Source organism: Equus asinus, chromosome 12, assembly GCF_041296235.1.
Source record: "Equus asinus isolate D_3611 breed Donkey chromosome 12, EquAss-T2T_v2, whole genome shotgun sequence".
Lineage (NCBI taxonomy): Eukaryota > Metazoa > Chordata > Mammalia > Perissodactyla > Equidae > Equus > Equus asinus.
In genome coordinates this window covers 75181394-75202181 of record NC_091801.1, presented here as the reverse complement: position 1 = coordinate 75202181, position 20788 = coordinate 75181394, and positions in this window count along the sequence as shown.

Here is a 20788-nt window from a genome sequence, read left to right as displayed (position 1 = left end):
CTTAATCAGACAGCAAATGTAGTTAAAACCCTAGTGTACTTTGAAAAGCTTCAAAATACCACCATCAGACCAAAAGTTGCAACAGAGGTCAAGTTCAAGTTCAAGAAAAACAATATGTCCTCATGGTTACACACACAGCTGTTGAGAGACAAACGTGATTCAGAGGAATCTTTGGGTGCTGAATGGAGGAAAACTTAAACTGAAACTTAGGTTGTGAAATTAATGAGAAAGTACTCTATAATTATGACTAGTTTCTAAAGTACGGGTACATTTACTAAGTTTCTCATTTCTCCTGAAAAGACTGATTAAATCCATAATGTGTCTTGCAGTTGATCCCATTTTACAATTGAGGAAATATAATGCATAAAGTTACACATGTAAAGTATGTTAAAACGAAAGTTTTATTGGGTTAAATATAGAAAAAGCAAATTTACCTGTTACCCAATTGGTGAAATTAGCAGATCTTAGAACTACTGCTTATTAAGTACCTACTCAATACAAGGTAATCTGTTAGATTTAAAAAAAGCTGTATCAAAACATATCTGGGGGCCAGCCCAGTGGTACAGTGGTTAAGTTCGCACGTTCCATTTCTCAGTGGCCCAGGGTTCGCCGGTTCGGATCCCAGGTGCAGACATGGCACCGCTTGGCAAAAGCCATGCTGTGGTAGGCATCCCACATATAAAGTAGAGGAACATGGGCATGGATGGTAGCTTAGGGCAAGTCTTCCTCAGCAAAAGGAAGAGGACTGGCAGTAGTTAGCTCAGGGCTAATCTTCCTCAAAAAAAAAAATATATATCTCTTCTGGAAATACCAAAAATCACCTTAAGTTAGCTTAAGCACACACCCAAAAAGAGGGAATTTATTATAAGGATACAATGGCAGAATGCAGCAAGCTCAAAAGGGCTGGAATTAAATGGAAATTCACCTGGAATGCTAGGAGTATTTTTCTCACAGCTCTCTCTTGCTTCTCCCTCTGCAGACTGATTATTCTGCTATGCAGTTCACACAACTAAAAATGGTTGTTCCAGAGCTCTCATATTTTATTATCTGCTGTATTCAAAATACCAGCCCAGATTGAACTCTTCTCTGTTAATCCTAGTTCCAAATTCCCAAGAGAACCTGATTGGTACACTTTGAGTTAAGTATTCATCGTGTTTCTACCAAGTGTAGCTGCTATTTATTTATTGTCACAACAATGTTACATAAGAAACCACCTCAAAACTCAGAGGTTTAAAACAACAGTCATTTATTATTTCTCAAGCGTTTATGTGTCAACTGGATGGATCTACTGACCTGGGCCAGGCTTGACCAAATTTCGCTAGATGCACTCATGCATCTCTGGTTAGCTGGTGGGTTACCCGGGAACTGGCTGGGTTAAGGTGGCCTCATTTGGGACAACTTGTGTCTGATTCACATGGTCTCTCATCCTCCAGCAGGCTAGCTCAGGCTTATTCACACAACAGTGATATGGTTCCAGGAAAGTGTTGAAGTGCAAACATTTTTCAAGCCTTGGCTTGAATAAGGTTTACTACTGTCCCATTGGCCATAATAAGTCATGTGACAGAGCCCATCATCAGAGTGGAGCAAACTACAAAGTTACAGGGCAAAAGTGGTGGATACAGGGAGGCCATTAATTGGAACTATCAATGCAATTAATTTACCACGGGTGGAAAGTACATACCTAGTTGCCAGGAAACCACCCCCGTGAGTGAGGGGCACAGTTAAGATGATTATTGTGAGCTGGGCCAGGAATTCTTGAAACAGACTAATCTAATACAATGTGTCCTGAATCCTCATAATCACCCCAGAGAGGTGTCATTTATCGACTTGTTACAGATGAGGAAACTGAGGCATAGAGATGGCAAGCCCAGGATTCTAAACCACCTTTATCTGACCACACAGGCTGTGATCATTCTGTTAGACTAAGTTATAAGAGTGGTCAGTCAGCAGTAGGGAACGATCAGCAACGTTATGTAGAAAGAAGAGAATCAAAGAAGCGTGTTTTGGTAGATTCATATAAGATGGTCTTAGGGACGGGGCCCAGACTCAAAGATTCAAGTACTCTTTGTGGACCTATTTCTCCTGCATACCAACTTCCCTCCCTTCCATGCACCATAAGGGAGTTTTTCCAAGTAAGTCACATGCTGCTAAAAATTTGAAGCATGTACCTAATTCTCTTGGCCCCAGTCCTAGATTGACTAAGCAATCTTGGTTTGATTTCTTATCTATATTTGCTACAAAAAAGAATGCACTTATAGGGCCAACGCAAACTCCTGGCCTTCCTGATGGCTATATTTCTCATTACGTGCACATCTGATCTACATACTTCAACCTCTCACGATTTTAATTAGGTGAGTAAGCTGGCCAGGGCCTACCAAGGCATGCCACACTCCTAGCTCTATTTTTGCATAAACTACCATCTGGTATTACGTGATCTCATTCCCATGGCCACTGTTAACTGAGGAAGACTTTAACTTGTTCATTCATTTGAAAAAATGTATTGAGTGCTTACTGTATTTTAGGCGTCCACTAGGTTCGGAGATACATCTGTCACCAATTCATGGTGACGGCATTATGGTAGGGCAGACAGTAAATATGTACATGAACAAATATATAATTACAAATTGTGTTAGGTAGTGTGAAGCAAATTAATAGCGTTCTATGATAAGAGAAATGGGAGTAGGAAGAAGATAGATAGAGGAGTGAGAGAAGTCCTCTCTCTTGGTTCACCAAAGGCCGAGTCCTGGGTGTGGTCCAGCAAAGATGCAGCTATACAGGATGCCTTCTTTGTCGAGAACTTAACAATGATAGTAAAACCAATTAGAAGTGTGTCTGCTTTATATTGTCACTATGTGCCAGCTATTGTAAACAATGTCAGTGATAAAATGCTCTCTTAAAAGTCCTTTGTTGGTCTAAGTTCTAATCAATTTCTGTGGTTACGGTGAGTTCTAATAATTTATATGTAATTAGCACATTTTTATTGCTTATCCTTTAATAAACATAACATTCTTTATAGAAGTCACTTTGAAGAACTCCTAATTATAAAAATGGGCCTCAGGGGGCTGGCCCGGTGTCCCAGTGGTTGAGTTCCCACGTTCCCCTTCGGCAGCCTGGGGTTTGCTGGTTCGGATTCCAGATGTGGACGTATGCACCACTTATCAAGCCATGCTGTGGCAGGCATCCCACATATAAAGTGGAGGAAGATGGGCATGGGTGTTAGCTCAGGGCCAGTCCTCAGCAAAAAGAAGAGGATAGGTGCCAGGTGTTAGCTCAGAGCTAATCTTCCTCAAAAAAAAAAAAAAAGAAAAAGGGGGCCTCAACACAGATGGATACAGTTACACACTTTCATTCTGAGAGTCTGTTCAGAGTGGTTTTGAATTATTTGAGCTAGCTGCTGGTTCAATTCCTGACTTTAAATCCTGTAGTACAACATATCCCCACAATTAAATAGAAGGATTGACACGAACAATGATAGCACCATGATGGTAAGGACAAAGAAAGAACTCGAGCTACTTCAATTCTATGTGACAGCATGCAGTTTTTATTTGTGTTTAAATTTTAAAACAGCATATTGTGAACTGTGATACACAATATTGTTTGGAAGTGCAAATTTTAGTTCATACATGAATTGTTTTACTGATTTTGAATATTTTAATTTAAAAAATCCTTTTCAAATTAATTGCTTTAAAAGTAATAAATCAATCAAGATTATGTTTGATTTTATTCATTGTTATGTTGTTACTAAAAACATTTTCATCATATCGAGGCAGAGACTATTAAAAAATGATCGGTTCCAGGTGAAAAACACACTAGGTACCATTGGGTCTTTCTGAGATGGGCATCCCTCAAAGAGGAAGGTAAACTTCAGGGGAACAAAGGTGAGGGCTTATGGGTCCAGATTCCCTTTCCATGTGAAGTTTTTCCCTCCACTTGTCAACCTCAGAGGATTTGGGATTTGCTAATTTGTTTATTTTTATTGAGGTCACATTTGTTTATAGCATTATATAAATTTCAGGTGTACATCATAATATTTCGACTTCTGTATAGACTACATCGTGTTCACCACCAAAAGTCTAGTTGCCATCCGTCACCAAATACATGTGCCCCTTTACCCCTATCACCCTCCCCCTCCACTCCCTTCTCCTCTGGTAACCACCAATCTGGTCTCTGTATCTATGTGTTTGTTTGTTTGTTTATCTTGCACATGTAAGTGAAGTCATACAGTAATTGTCTTTCTTCTTCTGATTTATTTCGCTTAGTGTAACACCCTCAAGGTCCCTCTATGTTGTCACAAATGGCAAAATTTTTATCTTTTTTTATAGCTGAGTAGTATTCCATTGTATACACATATACCACAGCTTCTTTATCCATTAATCTGTGGATGGGCACCTAGGTTGCTCCCAAGTCTTGGCTATTGTGAATAATGCTGCAATGAACATAGGGGTGCATGTATTTTTTTGAATTAGTGTTTTCATGTTCTTTGGATAAAAGTCCAGAAGTAGAATAAATATCCAGATAGCCGAATGTTATGATATTTCTATTTTTAATTTTTTGAGGAACCTCCATACTGTTTTCCACAGTGGCTGCACCAATTTAGATTCCCATCAGCAGTGTATGAGGGTTCCTTTTTCTCCATGTCCTCTCCAACACTTGTGACTTCTTGTGTTTTTGATAATAGCCATTCTGACACGTCTGAGGTGATATCTCATAGTTAGTTTGATTTGCGTTTCCCTAATAATTAGTGATGTTGAACATCTTTTCATGTCCCTCTTGGCTATCTATAGCTCTTCTTTGCAAAAATGTCTATTCATATCCTCTGCCCCCTTCTTGATCAGGTTGTTTGATTTTTGTTTTTGAGTTATATGACTTCGTTATATATGTTGGACATTAACCCCTTATTGGATATGTGATTTGAAAATGTTTTCTCCCAATTGATAGTTTCGATGGTTTCCTTTGCTGTGCAGAAGCTTTTTAGTTTGATCTAGTCCCATTTGTTTATTTTTTCTTTTGTTTCCCTTACATGGTCACACATGATATTCAAAAAGATACCACTAAGACTCATGTCAAAGAGCGCACTGTCTATGTTTTCTTCTAAGAGTTTTATGTTTCAGGTCTTACGCATCCAAGTCTTTAATCCATGTGGGGTTAATTTTTGTGTATGGTGCAAGGTAATGGTCTACTTCTGTTCTTTCGCATAGGATTTGCTTTCTAAGGAAGATGGCAATCTTACTAATTTACAGAAGTCTCCAATGGGGAAAGGGATAGGAGCTTGAGTTTGTTGATCAGTGATGACTGGTAACAATAGAGAGAACATTTTTAACTGAGCAGTTTATGAATAAATGAAGAAGAAGCAAAGTGGAGAGGAAAGAAGGCCACAGGAATAGACATTTAGCAGCAAAAGGAACAGGAATCTACTCTCCCAAGAAGGGATCCATTGGCCAAATGACACCCCAGTGATTCATGAAATATGGCAAATGGAATGCCCCATTTTGCTATTAAACTTAGTTTCCAAGTAACTGTACAAACCTCAGTGAGATTTGAACACTTTTAAATGGCACCAGATAACGCAAGCTTGGTGGGTTGTAGAATTCCGAACATAAGGGACCATGAGATGACTCAGATAAACAAACACAGCGTGAAGAACGAGCTGTGAGGGAAAAGGGGAGAGAAAAAATGTCATCGATTTCTGTTGATATAACTGTTCATTCACCATGGAAGTAAAGTAATACCATTTTATATAACTAAGCAGGTGCCAGAGTTTAGACATTTAAGAAGTCAATTTAAAAATTGCCCTATTTAATTGCAAATCTTTTAAGAATAGTTCCCCCCATGGTTATTTATTCTAATTTCAATAGAATTATTCTTAACATAATCTGACCTGCTTTATTTATTTTATTACTGTGCTAACAATAAAATAAAGCACATCTTCCCACTCGTATAAGACATATTATGTTAATACATTTGGTATAATCTCACATAAACCAAATACAGTTTCCAGATGCTGTTATAATGATACAGAGTAGTGGAAAGTAGTTTTTGATTGCATTAACCAAAAATCTTTGTAGATTCTGATGATTCCGGTTGGAGAATTAAGTACGATCTGTCTAATGAAAAAGATAGCTTTTAAAAGACATGCATGATTGTTATAGAGAATCTGGAAAATGCAGAATAGTATAAAGAAGAAAATACCGGTTATGTCTAACTCACCTCTCTCTTACTCAGAAATAAAATTTTGCCTTAGTATCAGGAGAAACTTGTGTCACGGACTTCAAGGAACGGTAAATGTGGAAAAGACAACAGAATCAATATCCAATGCATTTTCATTATTATTTGACTAATATCTCCCTCCATACACTGTAAGCCCCATGTAGGCAGGAACCATATTTGCATTTACTCACTATTGTATTTGTGATACCTAATAGCGCTTTTTTCAATTCTAGTACTTGGTAAGAGTTCAATTAACATTTATTGAATGAATGATATGTATCAGTCAGGGTTCAAAGTTTCAATCAACACAAATCGATTTTGACTGACTTGAGCAGAAAATGATAGTTGGGTAACTTCAAAAGATAATTGGGTGACTCACAGGATATTCAGGAAAGCCTGAGGTTTCAGCTCGGAGGTTCCAGCCAGGAACGACAGTGAAATCACAGGAAACCAGCCTGATGAAGCATCGCTGGATTGCTGCTGGTAACATGATACACTATCGTCACTGGCACTACCCAGTGACTTTGGACATTGCTACTTTTGTCTCCGGCAACTCAAGGTGGCTGCTGTTATTGCTGCTGCTGTCCATCCCAAGTGTAGATTCAGTGAGGTCCTGCCCCTTTTTTCTTGTTCATCATTATCTTCCAAATCAAAAGTTTGCTGCCAGTACTCCTCGTAGGCAAGGCTGAGGTCAGGTACCCAGCTGCAAGAAGCAGTGGGAAAACAGAGATGGCATTTTCAGATTCTAGTGGAGAAGGGTTTGTCTGACCAGGGGTGGACTTTCCACACATTGGAAGGGGGTTTAGATGCTGGACAGCCGAAAATCATGGCAGATGCTTACCATTTGGCTGATCAACATCAACATGTCCACTTGGTTTTTGCCCACATTTACATTATCAAAACACACACACACTACCAATCAACAAAACCCTCACCTAGTGTAATGCAAATATCCCTCACGAAATAAAAAATATTTTTGTCTCCTCCCTCAAAGAACCCACCACAAAGTCATTTCAGTTACCAAATCCGGCTCCAGGTCTGGGGGATCTGAGCATTTTCCATTCTTGTTCTAGTCCAATCGCAATCCTATCTCAATATCTGTCTTCCATGAAAATAAATATTGTGAAGTTAGCTACCACCAACACACCTTATAAAACATAGCAGGATAGAGAAGTAAGAAATGTACACAATATATTTGTGTACATGCAAGACAACCAGAAAGAAAGAGCCAGTAGATGCTGGGTAGTAATTACCGCGATTGTTCATAAAGCCACGGTTGGTATTTTTGAATTTATGACTTCTGTACTACCCATTTGCTGTTGCCTTTGACTTCAGCCAGCTCCTCAGCTGTTTGAGGCCCTCTACCTAGTGGAGTGACCCACATTTTCATTCCTGAGAAGTAGGAGTCCTTTTACCATTAGATGAGGGAATAATACTAAGGGGCATCATAGGAGATCTTCTGGAGTCTGGACATAGCCTTCCACGCCCCCACTGAAATCCAGCCTCTCCGAGCTGCTCAGAATTCATCATCCCAACGAACATCTTAACTCTCATTTTCCCCTCTATTGGAGGGACCTGAATAGGCAGGTGCGGGCTCAGCTCCTCATTCAAAGAAAATGATGCTATATATCCTAAAGGAAACATTCTCCCTTTTGATGCTAAATTTCTAAGCCATAAAAGTCCAGAGTTGTGGGAATGGAATGCAACGTATTCTGGCTATCAAAGAAACAGCCTACACATTCTTATCCGGATCAGAGTATATACTACATTTTATATGCATAACTGTAATTCAGCCTTGCGAGGCAGTCCAACTAGCATCATAAGGGGGTTTTCAAGAAGCCTTCCCGCTGTTCTAGAAGGCCAAAAGCCCTTGGGTGATGGGGTATACAACAAGATTAGTGAATCTCATGGGCTTAAAGCTCTGTTTTTCTTCTTTCACTGTAAAATGAGGTTCTTGTTCAGAAGCAATGTGGAATGTAATACTCTGGTGATGAATAAGGCATTAGAAATTCCATAGATCTGCTGGCAGAAACTTCGTGATCAGGGAAAACTTTTATTTTTCAGATTCTGCAGTGAATCTCCAGAAGTGGCATCTCTGGAGTGGGGAGGGTCCTCTTGCTGCAGGGGACGGGGGAAAGCACAGTTCTGGCCTTTCAGATCTCAGAGTGGGAGGGCAATTCTGCCTCCTATGTGGAGAGACCAAACACTGGATGGGCAAAGACTGAAGATTGTCCTCTACGGAATGAGGAACTTAAAAATGCAAAGCAAGGGCTGGCCAGTGGCATAGCGGTTAAGTTCACGCACCCCAATTTAGTGGCCTGGGGTTCGCAGGTTTGGATCCTGGGTGTGGACCTAGCACTGCTCATCAAGCCATGCTGTGGCAGCATCCCACATAAAACAGAGGAAGATTGGCACAGATGTTAGCTCAGCAACAATCTTCCTCAAGCAAAAAGAGGAAGATTGGCAACAGATATTAACTCAGGGATAATCTTCCTCGCCAAAAAAAAAAAAAAAAAAAGGCAGAGAAATAAATGTTAGAACTAAAAGGTGATATCCAGATACCTTTTGATTCCCCTCTTGCCCTCCAGGTCTACTCTTCCTTACCCCCCAGCTTCTCTGCCCATAGAAGCTCTACGGACTATTTGACAGGGCTGGATTCAGAGTGAGGAATAATTGCGGCCATTTGCGCAAATAACCTACCACCCAACCTTACCCATCTCGACACAGTTGGAGCTGAGCCTGCAACTCTCCCTTGCTGGGGCAGGTTCCTTTCACCACATGACAGAAACAGAGCAAAATATACACATTCTGTAGACAAACTAGCACGTAGGAGAAAAGGATAGACAAAAGGACATAGCTGTGCATTTCCAATTCTTTCTTCCAAACTCATCCAAAGGCTCTGTTCCATTAGGAAGAGTGAGTGAAGGTTGGGGGGAAGCCAGGTGCGTTACTGTGAATGTGGGAACGCAGAATGTTCCCCCATTAATCACAGTAAGCCCATTTTTTTTCTTTTGAGTGAATAAGCTAAAACCACCCAGAGGATGACGTGCCACTTATACTATGGCTTTGTCCAGGAAAATCCTTCTGCACTTGAAAACATAATTCAAGTCCACCTCAGCAAGAGTTAATTTATTCTTCCTTTTCCAAGCTGCAGGCATAGCAGGAAAAAGAACACGGAAGCACGGGGATCATGGGGGAATCGTAAGTTATTCGGGCTTGCTAAGATGAAGAGGGAGAAAGGCTAAGTGGAGGTAAGGAAGTTGAATTGTATCCAGTAGTGCAAGAGTGGTCAGCTCAGAAGGCTGCAGGGCCAGACAGGTGACACATGTGAGAGAAGGGGGCAGTTGGGGCTGTGGCCAACTGAAGGGCAGACGCTGTGCCCAGAAGGGCAGCTGTTACTCAGTTCTAGCCAACTGCTGCCATATGGAACTGGGAGAGCAAAGTCGCCAGATTTTCCTATTTTTCACGAGAAGCTGGAAATACACATTTCCTGTGAAATTTCCCAGTTTTTATATATGGCCACGTCATTTCCTTTTGAATCACTGACTAAATGTGTAGTGATGTTAATTTGCCCCATAGGCCACCAGGTGAGTCCCTTGCTAGACCAAAGGAAGTCCTGGTCAAGTACCTTACATGGATAGTCATATTTGTTCTTCACAGCAACCCCATGAGGTGGGTACTGTTATGACTCCCATTTGACAGATGAGCATCTGAGACTCAACAGTGGTTGAGTGATTTCTCCAGCATCCTAGTTCCAGTACGTGATAAGTGGAAGTCTTTCCAGACCACCCCTACCTCCCCCTTACCCACCAAAAGCTATTTTCCTGCCCCAGCTCTGTTCTGCCATAGCTACCAGTACTTCCAATGTCACAGTGCCATTACACACTGTTCAGTGGGGACCTTTTAAATCGGCTGTAATCCCTGCTATACTGTAAGTTCCATGATGGCAGAGACCATGTTTGTATATCCTGGGCACAAGTTAAGCATTAAATATGTAATTGTTGAATGAACAAGTTCTGTTTCCCTAACTGCGATGCCTTTCAGTTAGGCACATCTCATTTCCTGACAAATTCTCATTTGATGTTATTTCAAGGGCCTTCATCATTCTGGTCATCTTCCTCCCCCTCCTCCATCTTCTCCTTTTCCTTCTCCGCTGCTTCTATTTCCTCCTCCTCCTTCTCCTCTTCCGTTTCCTCTTGCAGTCCTACGTTTTGCAATGTCCCTCTTAAAGCATAGTGCCCCAACAGGATGCATTGCTTCCAGTATTGCCCTGGAAATGACAATAATGAAAGGTGACATGGATTTGCACTTTGCAAGGAGCCAGTCACAATACTTACAGTATTACCTACATTCTTATCACTTTCAGGCTTCCCAGCATCCCCGGGAGGTACACACTATCATTTTGTCTTTTTACAGATGAAGTTTCTGAGACCGTGAATGAATTCTCCCTGCCCTCCGTCTCTCACTATACTTTTCCAAATGGCTCAGGTACTTTTTACTCCCTCTTACCAGGTCTTTGTCTGAGGCTCCCTGGAAAACAGAGGTCAGTCAGAGATTTCAGCACACCAGACAAGAAGGGGTTGCCTAGAACAGACTTTGTAGTCTGGTTTCCACTCACTACATCTCCTTTAGGACAATCCTGTCTCTGTAAATGGATGGTCTGCCAACTTCAGCCATGTGAGGCTTTTAAACATGGATGGGGGAAGGAAGTGGAGATTGATGCTGCAAGCCCATATTTCCTGAGCTGCTCTGTCGAGGACTGATCACTGTCAGGAAGGATCGAGATCAAGTAAGAAAAGCAGCTTTACGTTCCCCAAGTTCAATTTGAATTGCAACTAAAATGCATTTACCAATTGTGGAAAAGCATGAAGACAGTGTGTTAATTGCTTTTATCTTGAAAGCTGCGAGTCAGTAATCTGTCAGGAGTACAGGAAAGTCAAATCCCGAGAGACAGCATGTGTCTGCAGAAACGTAATCCAATGATTGTTACATGCACAGGGTGATGCTCCAGAGAGATGGAACAGTGGGTCCCTGCAGGCAGCATTTTTTTTGTGCCGAATCATTTGGTTTCAGTTTTGTTGATGTTCTGTGGATGCTTGTGAAAGACTTCCCTATGGTCAACAAATAGAGAACTTTTAATCACACCATTAAAATGGGGAAAAAGTAGGCACAGAACTTCAAATGGTGTTATCGGAAGTGAACATAAGAGGGAAATGCCCAATGAACCAAGAGCAGAGCTTAGAGATAGGTTTGGAAAAATGAAACAATCTTGGTACTCCCCAAACAATCTCATGTGTATTGGCTCTAAATTGTAGGGAAATTGTCTGTGGAGTGTGTAAACAAACAGAAGCAAAGGCATTTTAGAAGCAGTTGTTAGATACAAATATTCAATTCAGTCCGACTGACATGTATTGAATCCAATTTGTTTTTATTTTGTTTAAATCTCAATCTGTCCAAAAAACAATTTAAGCAAGAAGATGTATTAGTAACTCTGCTGTGCAGAACATGACACCAGTTTCAAGAGGGGGGTTCAGAAATGGAATGGACCCCCATCTCCCAAGATGCTCACCACATAGAAGGAGAGAAGAGTTTCTGTGTATCAGTTAGAGTTCTTAGTTGCAAGAACAAAAGTCTCCTTTTTTTTTTTGATGAGGAAGACTCTCCCTGAACTAACATCTATTGCCAATCTTCCTCTCTTTTTCACTTCAGGAAGATTAGCCCTGAGCTAATGTCTGTGCCGATCTTCCTCTACTTTGTGTGTGAGATGCCTCCACAGCATGGCTGATGAGTGGAGTAGGTCTGCGCCCGGGATCTGAACCCGCGAACCCTGGCTGGTGAAGGAGAGCATGTGGGACTTTAGCCGCTGGGCCACAGGGCCAGCTCCAAAAGTCAACTTCTGTTAACTTTTGTTGTGTAATAAATTACCCCAAAATGTAGTGGCTTAAAACAACAATTCATTTTTATCTCTCATGGTTCTATGACTGATGGGACTCAGCCAGGAGGCTTTGCCACGGAGTCTCTCATGTAGCTGTGGTCAGATGTTGGCCAGTGCTGCAGTCACCTGAGGGCTCACTGAGCTGGTGTCCAGGAGGGCTCACTCCCACGACTGGCAGTTGGTGCTGGCAGTCATCTGGGACGTCAGCTGGGGCTAACAACCTGAACGCCTACTCTCGGGAAACAGAATTAAAAACAAAATCTTCTCCTAAGTCAGAAAACCTCTTCACAAACATAGTAGAGAGAGAAAACAGTTTTACATTGAATGGACATTAAAGCGGAACGTGATGCACACGAGAGGCGATCTGCTAAGAGATTGCAAAGATAGAAATCTCCTCCATTTATATAACCAAGCAGATACTGTCTCTTACATACATCTTCCCAAGATAAATAATAACTAGACTCAGGTAAGAGGACTTGATGGCACCGTTTATCACACATAGTTCGTCCTAACTTTACCTGGTAATTGGGGTCGCCATTTGTACTAGCTAATCGGCCTTTTCCAGAGGAATAACAAACATCTGATGTCTTTCTGCTGGGAGATTGTTTTACAGCTTGGAGCAAGATGCCCACTCAAGTTAATGTCTTACCCTCTCACAGAAGCAGAGAGAAAGAGAGAGAGAGAGAGAGAGAGAAAGAAAGAGAGAGGGGTGCTATCTCTCTTGATGTTTACATTTCAAAGAAATGGTCCTAGGCCCTTGAGAAAGACATTCCTGTGTCATAAAGCTGACAAATGAGGTATCTAGCTTTCAAAAGAGTTTATATACATTTCCAAGAGAAGATCAAGTACTTATAATTACCAGTTTTCTAAAGTAAATGCTCCGAGAAAAAGAAGAGGAGAGAAATCTCTTCTCTTGTTTTCAACAGAGAAAATTAAGCCCTTTCTTTTTAATTTGATTTGTCCTTCACTACATCGCCTCTCCAAGTGGCTTAAGCTTCTCCCAGCATGGCAGCTGGGTTCCAAACAAAGCTTCTCAAGAGCAAACATTCCAAGGGGTGCATGCAGAAGCTGTAAAAATGGCTGTGACTCAGCCCTGGAAGTCACAGCGTCGTCGCTACATCACATTCTGTTGTGAGCGAGTCAGAGGGCTAGCCCAGACTCAAGGGGAGGGGCAAGACCAGAAGGAGAGGGTCACAGGGGAGTCATCTTTGGAGACCAGCTACCACACCGCCCTAGCTGGCTTGAACAGAAAAATACGTTAAAATAACAGGGGACATAGAGACTGCCAGGAAAGCAAAAGAATCAGGCCTGCATGCTATATGTTCAGGAGCAACATCCAAACCACAATGCAAGGCTCACATGGCAGAACCCACTCTTGTCACGCCTGGGTACAGATGCAGGATGCTAGCCTCTGTATTCCTGCACTTGTCGATGAAAATAATCTATAACCAATCTATAAATGAAAATTGGAGTGAGTTTATTATGAGCCAGATCTGAAGACTAGCTTAGCCTGGGGCCCTCCTTCCCCAAGGAAGAAAGGGCATCAAAGAAGTGAGGTGTACAGAGTGGTTACCCTCTTGGAACAAAGAGCATACATCATACATGATAGGAATGTCCCTTTTACAACAGTCACGAGATTGCCTAGCCAGCACAGCGCGTCTATTCACACAGTGTACTATTCACACAGTAGGTAGCAGGTCTGCTGTCTTGATGGACACAGCAGGGTAGCAGGTCTGTTATCTCCAACTGGGTGGTCACAGGTGAGCACAGCAGTCAATTCCAACCCAGGGAGAGATGCTTATCTTTAAGGAAATGCCAATGTGGGGAAAGTTGCATCTTTATCTTAAGGTCATTTGTTCTTGTCTTTGGGACATAGCAAATGCTTAAAGCAGATATACAATGCATGCTCAACAGCCACGTTAGGCCCTTTTGGAGAAAAAAAAAAAAAAGGCAAGGTTATGCCAAATTAGGCTTACACCAAATGGCTTCCTCATATACTCCAATGTCCTATAGCTTGCCATTTATTTGTCAAACTGTTATTACCTCACTCCTAAATCTCTCTGGAAAAATAAATCTATGTGTTGTTGGCCTCCTCCCATTGCTCACTTTTGAATAGACATCTTGTACTCGTGTATCTAAAATTGGTGGAGCACAGATCACATGGCTGAGTCCAGTTGAAAAGGGGGCTGTAAAAATGAGATTCCGTCTTCTTTCTTGGGATGTTGGGACTCATAAGGTGTTTACCTATGTCAGATGACCCGAGTTAGATTCCTGGAAGTCTGCAACCTCTATCTTGCTCTTCCCCCATGTGCAATCTCTTAGTCAGATCAATCTATTGAAAATAACCATCATTCTCATGGCAATTGTGAAAATCTTTATGCATGCATGGGTGAAACTAGTCCACTGGGTAGGATGGTTAGAATTTGATTTTTAAAAATTGTTTTTTATGATTTTCTAATTTATTCTATTGCTTTAATGACTAAAAGTGAAAAAAAAGCTCCTTGCCATCTTGTGGGTCCACCTCATTTGTTGAACTTTAGAAAATCTTTCTTTGCCTCAGTATCACCATTGGTTGAAAGAAGGCTGTGGACTGCATGTTCTCTGAGATTCTTTCCCACTGTATCAATGAGCAGGTATTTTTTTTTGTTTGGAAACACCAAAGAAGATGGGGAAAAAAAACCTCAGGAAATCTGTGTCTGATCCCTACAGACTGGAAAATCGTGAGCTCTCAAATGCAGAGACTCAGTGTCTTAGTCAAGCACTAAACTCTTTCAGAGATTGGGACAGGATGCACTTCAATCCTGCCACCTGAGGCCATGTCTTTTTTGCGCCGTGCGTAAATCAGTTTTGTCAGAATCTCTGATTATCATAACCTCCAAAAAAATAGAGGCTCATTATTCTCTTTCCATTCCAGGCTCAACAAAATTGGGTCTGATTAAAACTTTATAGGCAATAAAGGGAGCCTCTACCAATGTTTATCTCCCCCTGCTGTTTACTATGTTTTTCTTCTTAAAAATTTTTGCACATATTAGAGCTATTTTTTTCTGTATTCTTTAAAGGGCAGCTTGTATATGTTTGTGAGAGATGGCCAGAGTGTTAAAAAGATGTTGAAAATCCTTTATTGCCCTAGTGTGCTGCAGGAAGTTAAACAACAAAATGTCATAATGATTCACTAAGAGCCATTGAACTCGCTGGGCGCATCTTTGCAGAAGTACAAAAGCCTAAGGGCATCTTTGTCATCAATGTATTCTCACCTTCTTGTGAACAAGAACCAGGAACAAAACTGCAATAATGAGAATACAGTCCTACAGAGTTTTTACTCTGAAGTGTATCTCAAAGGACACTCTTGAAGATTTCTCTCCAAACTATGTACAAAGATATTTTTAGACTGTCTACATATTTGTAGATTTTCCAACAATATTGCTGCATGATAAACAACAAAAATGAAATTTGACCATGATTAATGATGGAAATCTCTAAGAGTTTAGTAAAAGAGTAAAGAGAATTTGTTGAGTATTTTGGCATTCAGGGATGCTTTTTAGATGTTTCTTTCTGTTCTTTGGGGGTAAAGTTGGTGATGGGGATGAAATTGGTGGGAAGAAGGTGTCCACATCTCCCAGAAGTGCTGGCAATTCCTTACAATAAAAGTTAAGACTTTAATTTATTCCCAGTAGTCAAGAAATTTTCCAGAAAAACATATGTTCAGGATTTTAATAGATGTCCAGTAACCTGGTAACTTTTCAGAAAAGCATATGATGTGGGCCTCTTGGATGGCTCCTTCTGCTTCAGGCTGGTCAAATCTTTTCAGAAAAGTGTATTTGCCTTTTACATTTCTCTTTGGACAAGTGTTTACTGAACACCAATTATGTTCTAGACACTGATCTAGGGACCAGAGATGCAGGAGTAAAGAAAAACAGATGTGATCTCTGCCCTCAAGGAGCTCATAGTCTAGTGGATGAGAAAGATAATAAGCATATAAATGAATGAGACAATTTCAGATACTGATAAGCTATAGCCAAAAAAAAAAAAAAAAGAAAAGAAAAGTAAAAGAAAAAGAGCATCTCCTTGACCTTGTAACATTGTATCCTTGTTTGTAAAATGAAGATTTCACTATCCACTTCAGTGAGGCAATGTATATAAAGAACCTGCACATAGTAAAAGAATAAGCATGCATGTGCACACACACCCACACTTTGTAATAATGAAATTATCTTAGCATGAGATCAAAGCGAAGGGTGGAAAAAGTACCAAATTTGTGCAATCCAGTTTTTTTGGCAAGATACAAATGACTATAATTTATCCATATTCTGCCACAAAGGCATAAAAGGAAGCACCAGAAATGGCCACTGGCCACTTGCATGAAAATGCCATCTTCTTCACATTCTTCACTCGCCAGGGGACTGGAGACACTAGCCCCTTGACCAGAGGTCCAAGAAAGCCCCTTCTGCTCCTGTCTGTCCCCACTGCATTTACTATTGTACATTTACTACTAAGTATCAGGCACTATATTAGGCACTTTATGTGCATTCTTTCAGTTAATCCTTGCAAAAACCCCTTGAAGTAGGGAATATGAACCTCCTTTTGCAGATAAAGACCTTAAGGATCAGAGGAGTGACAAATAGCTTCACACACAGATGGTGAATGACAGATGTGGGACCAGCATCCAGGTATATCTAACTCCAAAGCCAAGTGCCTTATCTGGGCCAAGGGCATGGCATGGCCCCAACATTTGGAGGGGGAGTCCTGGGACTCTGGCAAGGTGAGTTAGCGGTCTACAAGTGGAGTCGGTCTTTAGCCCATTATCTCACTTATTTAAGGCTCTTAAGTCTGGAATATGGTTACCAAGGGGTCTAGCAGCATTTTAAAAGGTACAATAGGCACTGGAATGATCTGAATCCCTCCAACTTTTTGTATCAAAAATATGCTCCATGAGGGCATCTGTGAGGTGGCTGTACTGGAAAGATTGGCTCTGAAGCCTGGTAATTGTGGTTTTGTAACCCAGTTTCACTGCTTCCTTGTTGGGTACTGAATGCCTGTCCCCCTCCCCTCAAATGTTGTGAAGATTAACAATACTGTCTGTGAACCATCCAGCACATCCCTTCATTTCTCATATATTTATTTAGAACCTGGTATGGGGCAGGCACTATTCAAAGGGCTGAGGATAAGCAGGGAAAACAAATTTCTGTTCTCAGGGATCTTACATTCTAGGGAGAAGACACCATAAATGAATGAGCAAAATGTAGAGTAAGTTACATGATGACAAGTGCTGTGGAAAGAAAGTAGGAAAGGGATACGGGGGTCCTGGGGTGAAAGGGGGTTTCAATTTTAATTTGTGGGATGAAGGAAGCCTCACTCACACAGGAGTATTTAATCGAAGACTTGAAGGGTGGGACGGTGTGAGCCGAGTGAAGGTCTGAGGGAAAAAGAGTTCCTGGGCTCAGGAAATATCAGCGGAAAGTCCTCAAGGCAGGAGCAACCTTGTATACTCTGGAGTGGCAGGGAGGCCATGTGGCTGGAGTGGAGTGAGCAAGACGAGGTGCAGGAGGAGACGACGTCACAGCATGACCAAGGACCAGATGGAGTAGGGCCTATTGGCCATTGTGGTAATGCATGTTAATTATGAGTGAGATCAGAGATTGATGTAGAATTTTGAATGCAAGAGTGACATGATCTGACCTGCTTTATCACAATACCAGGTATCTAGTAGGTACTCAATTAATGGTCACTGTTTTATATTAAAATCTTTTTATAAATGTATGTATTGCTTTTATGCAGTCAGCCAATGTTTTGGATCAGAGTCAAGAGCTGGCGATTGGAAAAGGGGTAAGCTGTAGGGACAATGTTAAGGTCAGATAGATAAGATAGAGTACAAAGGCAGGACTCAGAGAGCTGAAAGAGGCTAAAATCCTGTGTGGTCACAGTTATGCAGAGTGTGGACTGGAAAGGAAAGGGTGGTGAGCCAGGAGATGAGGAAAAATTAAGGAGAGACTATTATGGACATAAGAGAATCCCCATGAGGGCTCTGCCATATCTGTACCTGGTATGGCTCCCATGGTTCCTAGTTATGGACGCTTGTAGAAAATTTGGAAATATAGTAAGGCATATGGGAGAACCACTGTTAAGAGTCTATTTGTTTCCCCTTTGTATGAATGTCTATTGTTGAACACAATGATACTTTCATTTCTCTTTTGTAACTTTAGCCTTTTTAATTTAAACAATAAAAGTAAAACATACTTCTTAGAGAAAAAATACAAACAACAACAAAAAAGAACATGAAAATCATCCATAACCCTATAGCCTAAAAATAACCATTGTTAAAATTTACATATGTTCTTCCAGAATTTCCTTTAGGCATGTGTACACATGGGCATGCATACACACACACAGATATTTTTCTCTAAGGTAATAAGGTTCTCCTATTCATACTTTTTAAAACCTCATGTTTTGTGAACAGCTTTCTAAGACTATAAAATAATTGTGTATCATAATTTGTATTCACAAAGATAGAGTTGTGGGTCAAAAGTAGTCACAGTTTTAAGTTATTTGCTTATTAATTGTCAAATTGCTTTTAGGAAAGCTTGCATTGACCTGTACTTCCGTCAACAGTGTATGACAATCAAGTCTCCCTACATCTTCACCAACACTGTATTATCTTTTGTTTTGCTGTTTTATTGACCAAAAATATTTAATTATGGTTTTGATTCCATTTCTTGCTTACTTGAGAGGCTTAACATTAACTCTTAAAATCTGCTATACTTCACGTGCATGACCTGGGCATATCCTTTGCTCATAATCTCTTTTGAACAGTTTGTGTTTTCCCATCTGTTTGTAACACACTCCACTCCTTAAATAAGTGATATTTCTAGCATGTTGGAGCCCAAATGAGCATATGTGTAACAGCCAAAGAAAGACATGAAATCAGAATTTCTGGATAAAATAAAACCCTTGGTAGGGCACAGACAGGCTGATGATACGCTGATGTGTGGCATAAAACAGTATGAGCTCAGTGGCCACAGAGCTGCTTTTGAACGGCACACGTCTAGGGGCCAAGCTGTGTGGAATTCCTCTGTATTCTCCACAGTGCTTGGTTGGATGTGGTGTCTGATCCATTTTGCCTTTGCTCTGCTGAAGACGGGTCACCTTGAGCAAAGCAAAATAGAGGTGGTTCAGTAACTCGATTCTTTAAAGGGAAGATAAGAGGGAAGTGCTTGTCAGATTCTTATATTGTACTGATTTATAAGGGCACAAAAATTGGGGTCTGTAATTTTGCTGTTAACAGAGATAAATCATGTTTGCACGAAAAGTGATGTCAACTGATTGCTATCAATGCACCTGAGTTGTTTCTAAAGATGGCTATTCTGGTTGCCTACCTCCTTTATTACCATCTAAATGCTATTTTAGGGCAGGGGGAGTAAAATTAGGGAGAACAAGACAGTTTTAGTAGAACTCACCAACTATTACAGGGAGTCCAGCAGCCAATGCACAATTTCACTTTTCCAACCAATCTTGAGAGCATTCAGTAGGTGTCTCACTTGCGTTTGCAAAAACAGTCATCCCAAAGACCATCTGGTTTCTGCTCCTGGCTTTGGGCAATGTCTACATCTGAGGGTCTCATTTCAACGCCTGAGCCCATGGGCATGGTGCGATCCATTGCGAACCATTTAAGGTAAACCACTGGACTGGGATGGAGCCACGTCTTTGTGCTGGAGCCATCAGCTCCTTAGGGTTATGCAGCTGGGTTGGGATGAGGAAATTTAGGCGATAAGAAGATTATATGACCAGAGAAAAGTATAATGCGTGGACACATTTGAGTTGTTAATTTCGTTTATCTTGGGTTTGAGGGAAGAGAAAGTGAGAGAAGACCCCGAGAAAAGTGAAAAAAACAAACAAACAAACAAAAAACAGCACCAACAAAACCAACCAATCAAACAAAAAGCCTCTCAAATCCCCAGTTTATATATGATTTCATTTATATAAAATTCATCAAAAAACTAGAAAACAGATATAAATAGATTGGTCTCAAGTGACTTTTAGCAATATCCATGCTTTCTGTGACAAAAGCAGGCTGCAGAATAATGAATTAGTATGACTCTTTTGATGAAAACAAACATAGAACTCACGACTATGTGTGGATATGTTGTAGGTGTGTAAGAGAGCGAGGAGAAAAGGATGGAAAGATACAAATGTCTACTAGTTTACTAGAGCCAACACAATCATGTACATAGACTGGGGCCTTAAACAACAGAAATCTGTTTTCTCACAATTCTGGAGGCTAGAAGTTCAAGATCAAGGTGTTGGTGTCACCCCCGGCAGTCCCTAAAACATTTTCCATGTCTAATGCTTTGCTTTTAAGCTGTGCTTGCTTATAGGAACCAAGGCAGAACAACGCCAGGTGGCCAAGGGGCAGAACCAGTCCAAACTAGAAAGGTCCAAGATGGCAATGGGGTGCCATGCCCAAAAGGAAATGTGTGCAAAAGGTGCCGTGTGCAAGAAGGGAAGATCTGTGCATGCCCCAAATGCCCCTGCCCTGAGCGATGATGCAGAGACCCCTCCCCCTTCGCATCCCATAAGAACCCTGCTCACTTTTCCTTCGGGGAGTAGCTGTTTTAGAACACGAGCTCTGCCTCCAATCCATTCATTGCTCAA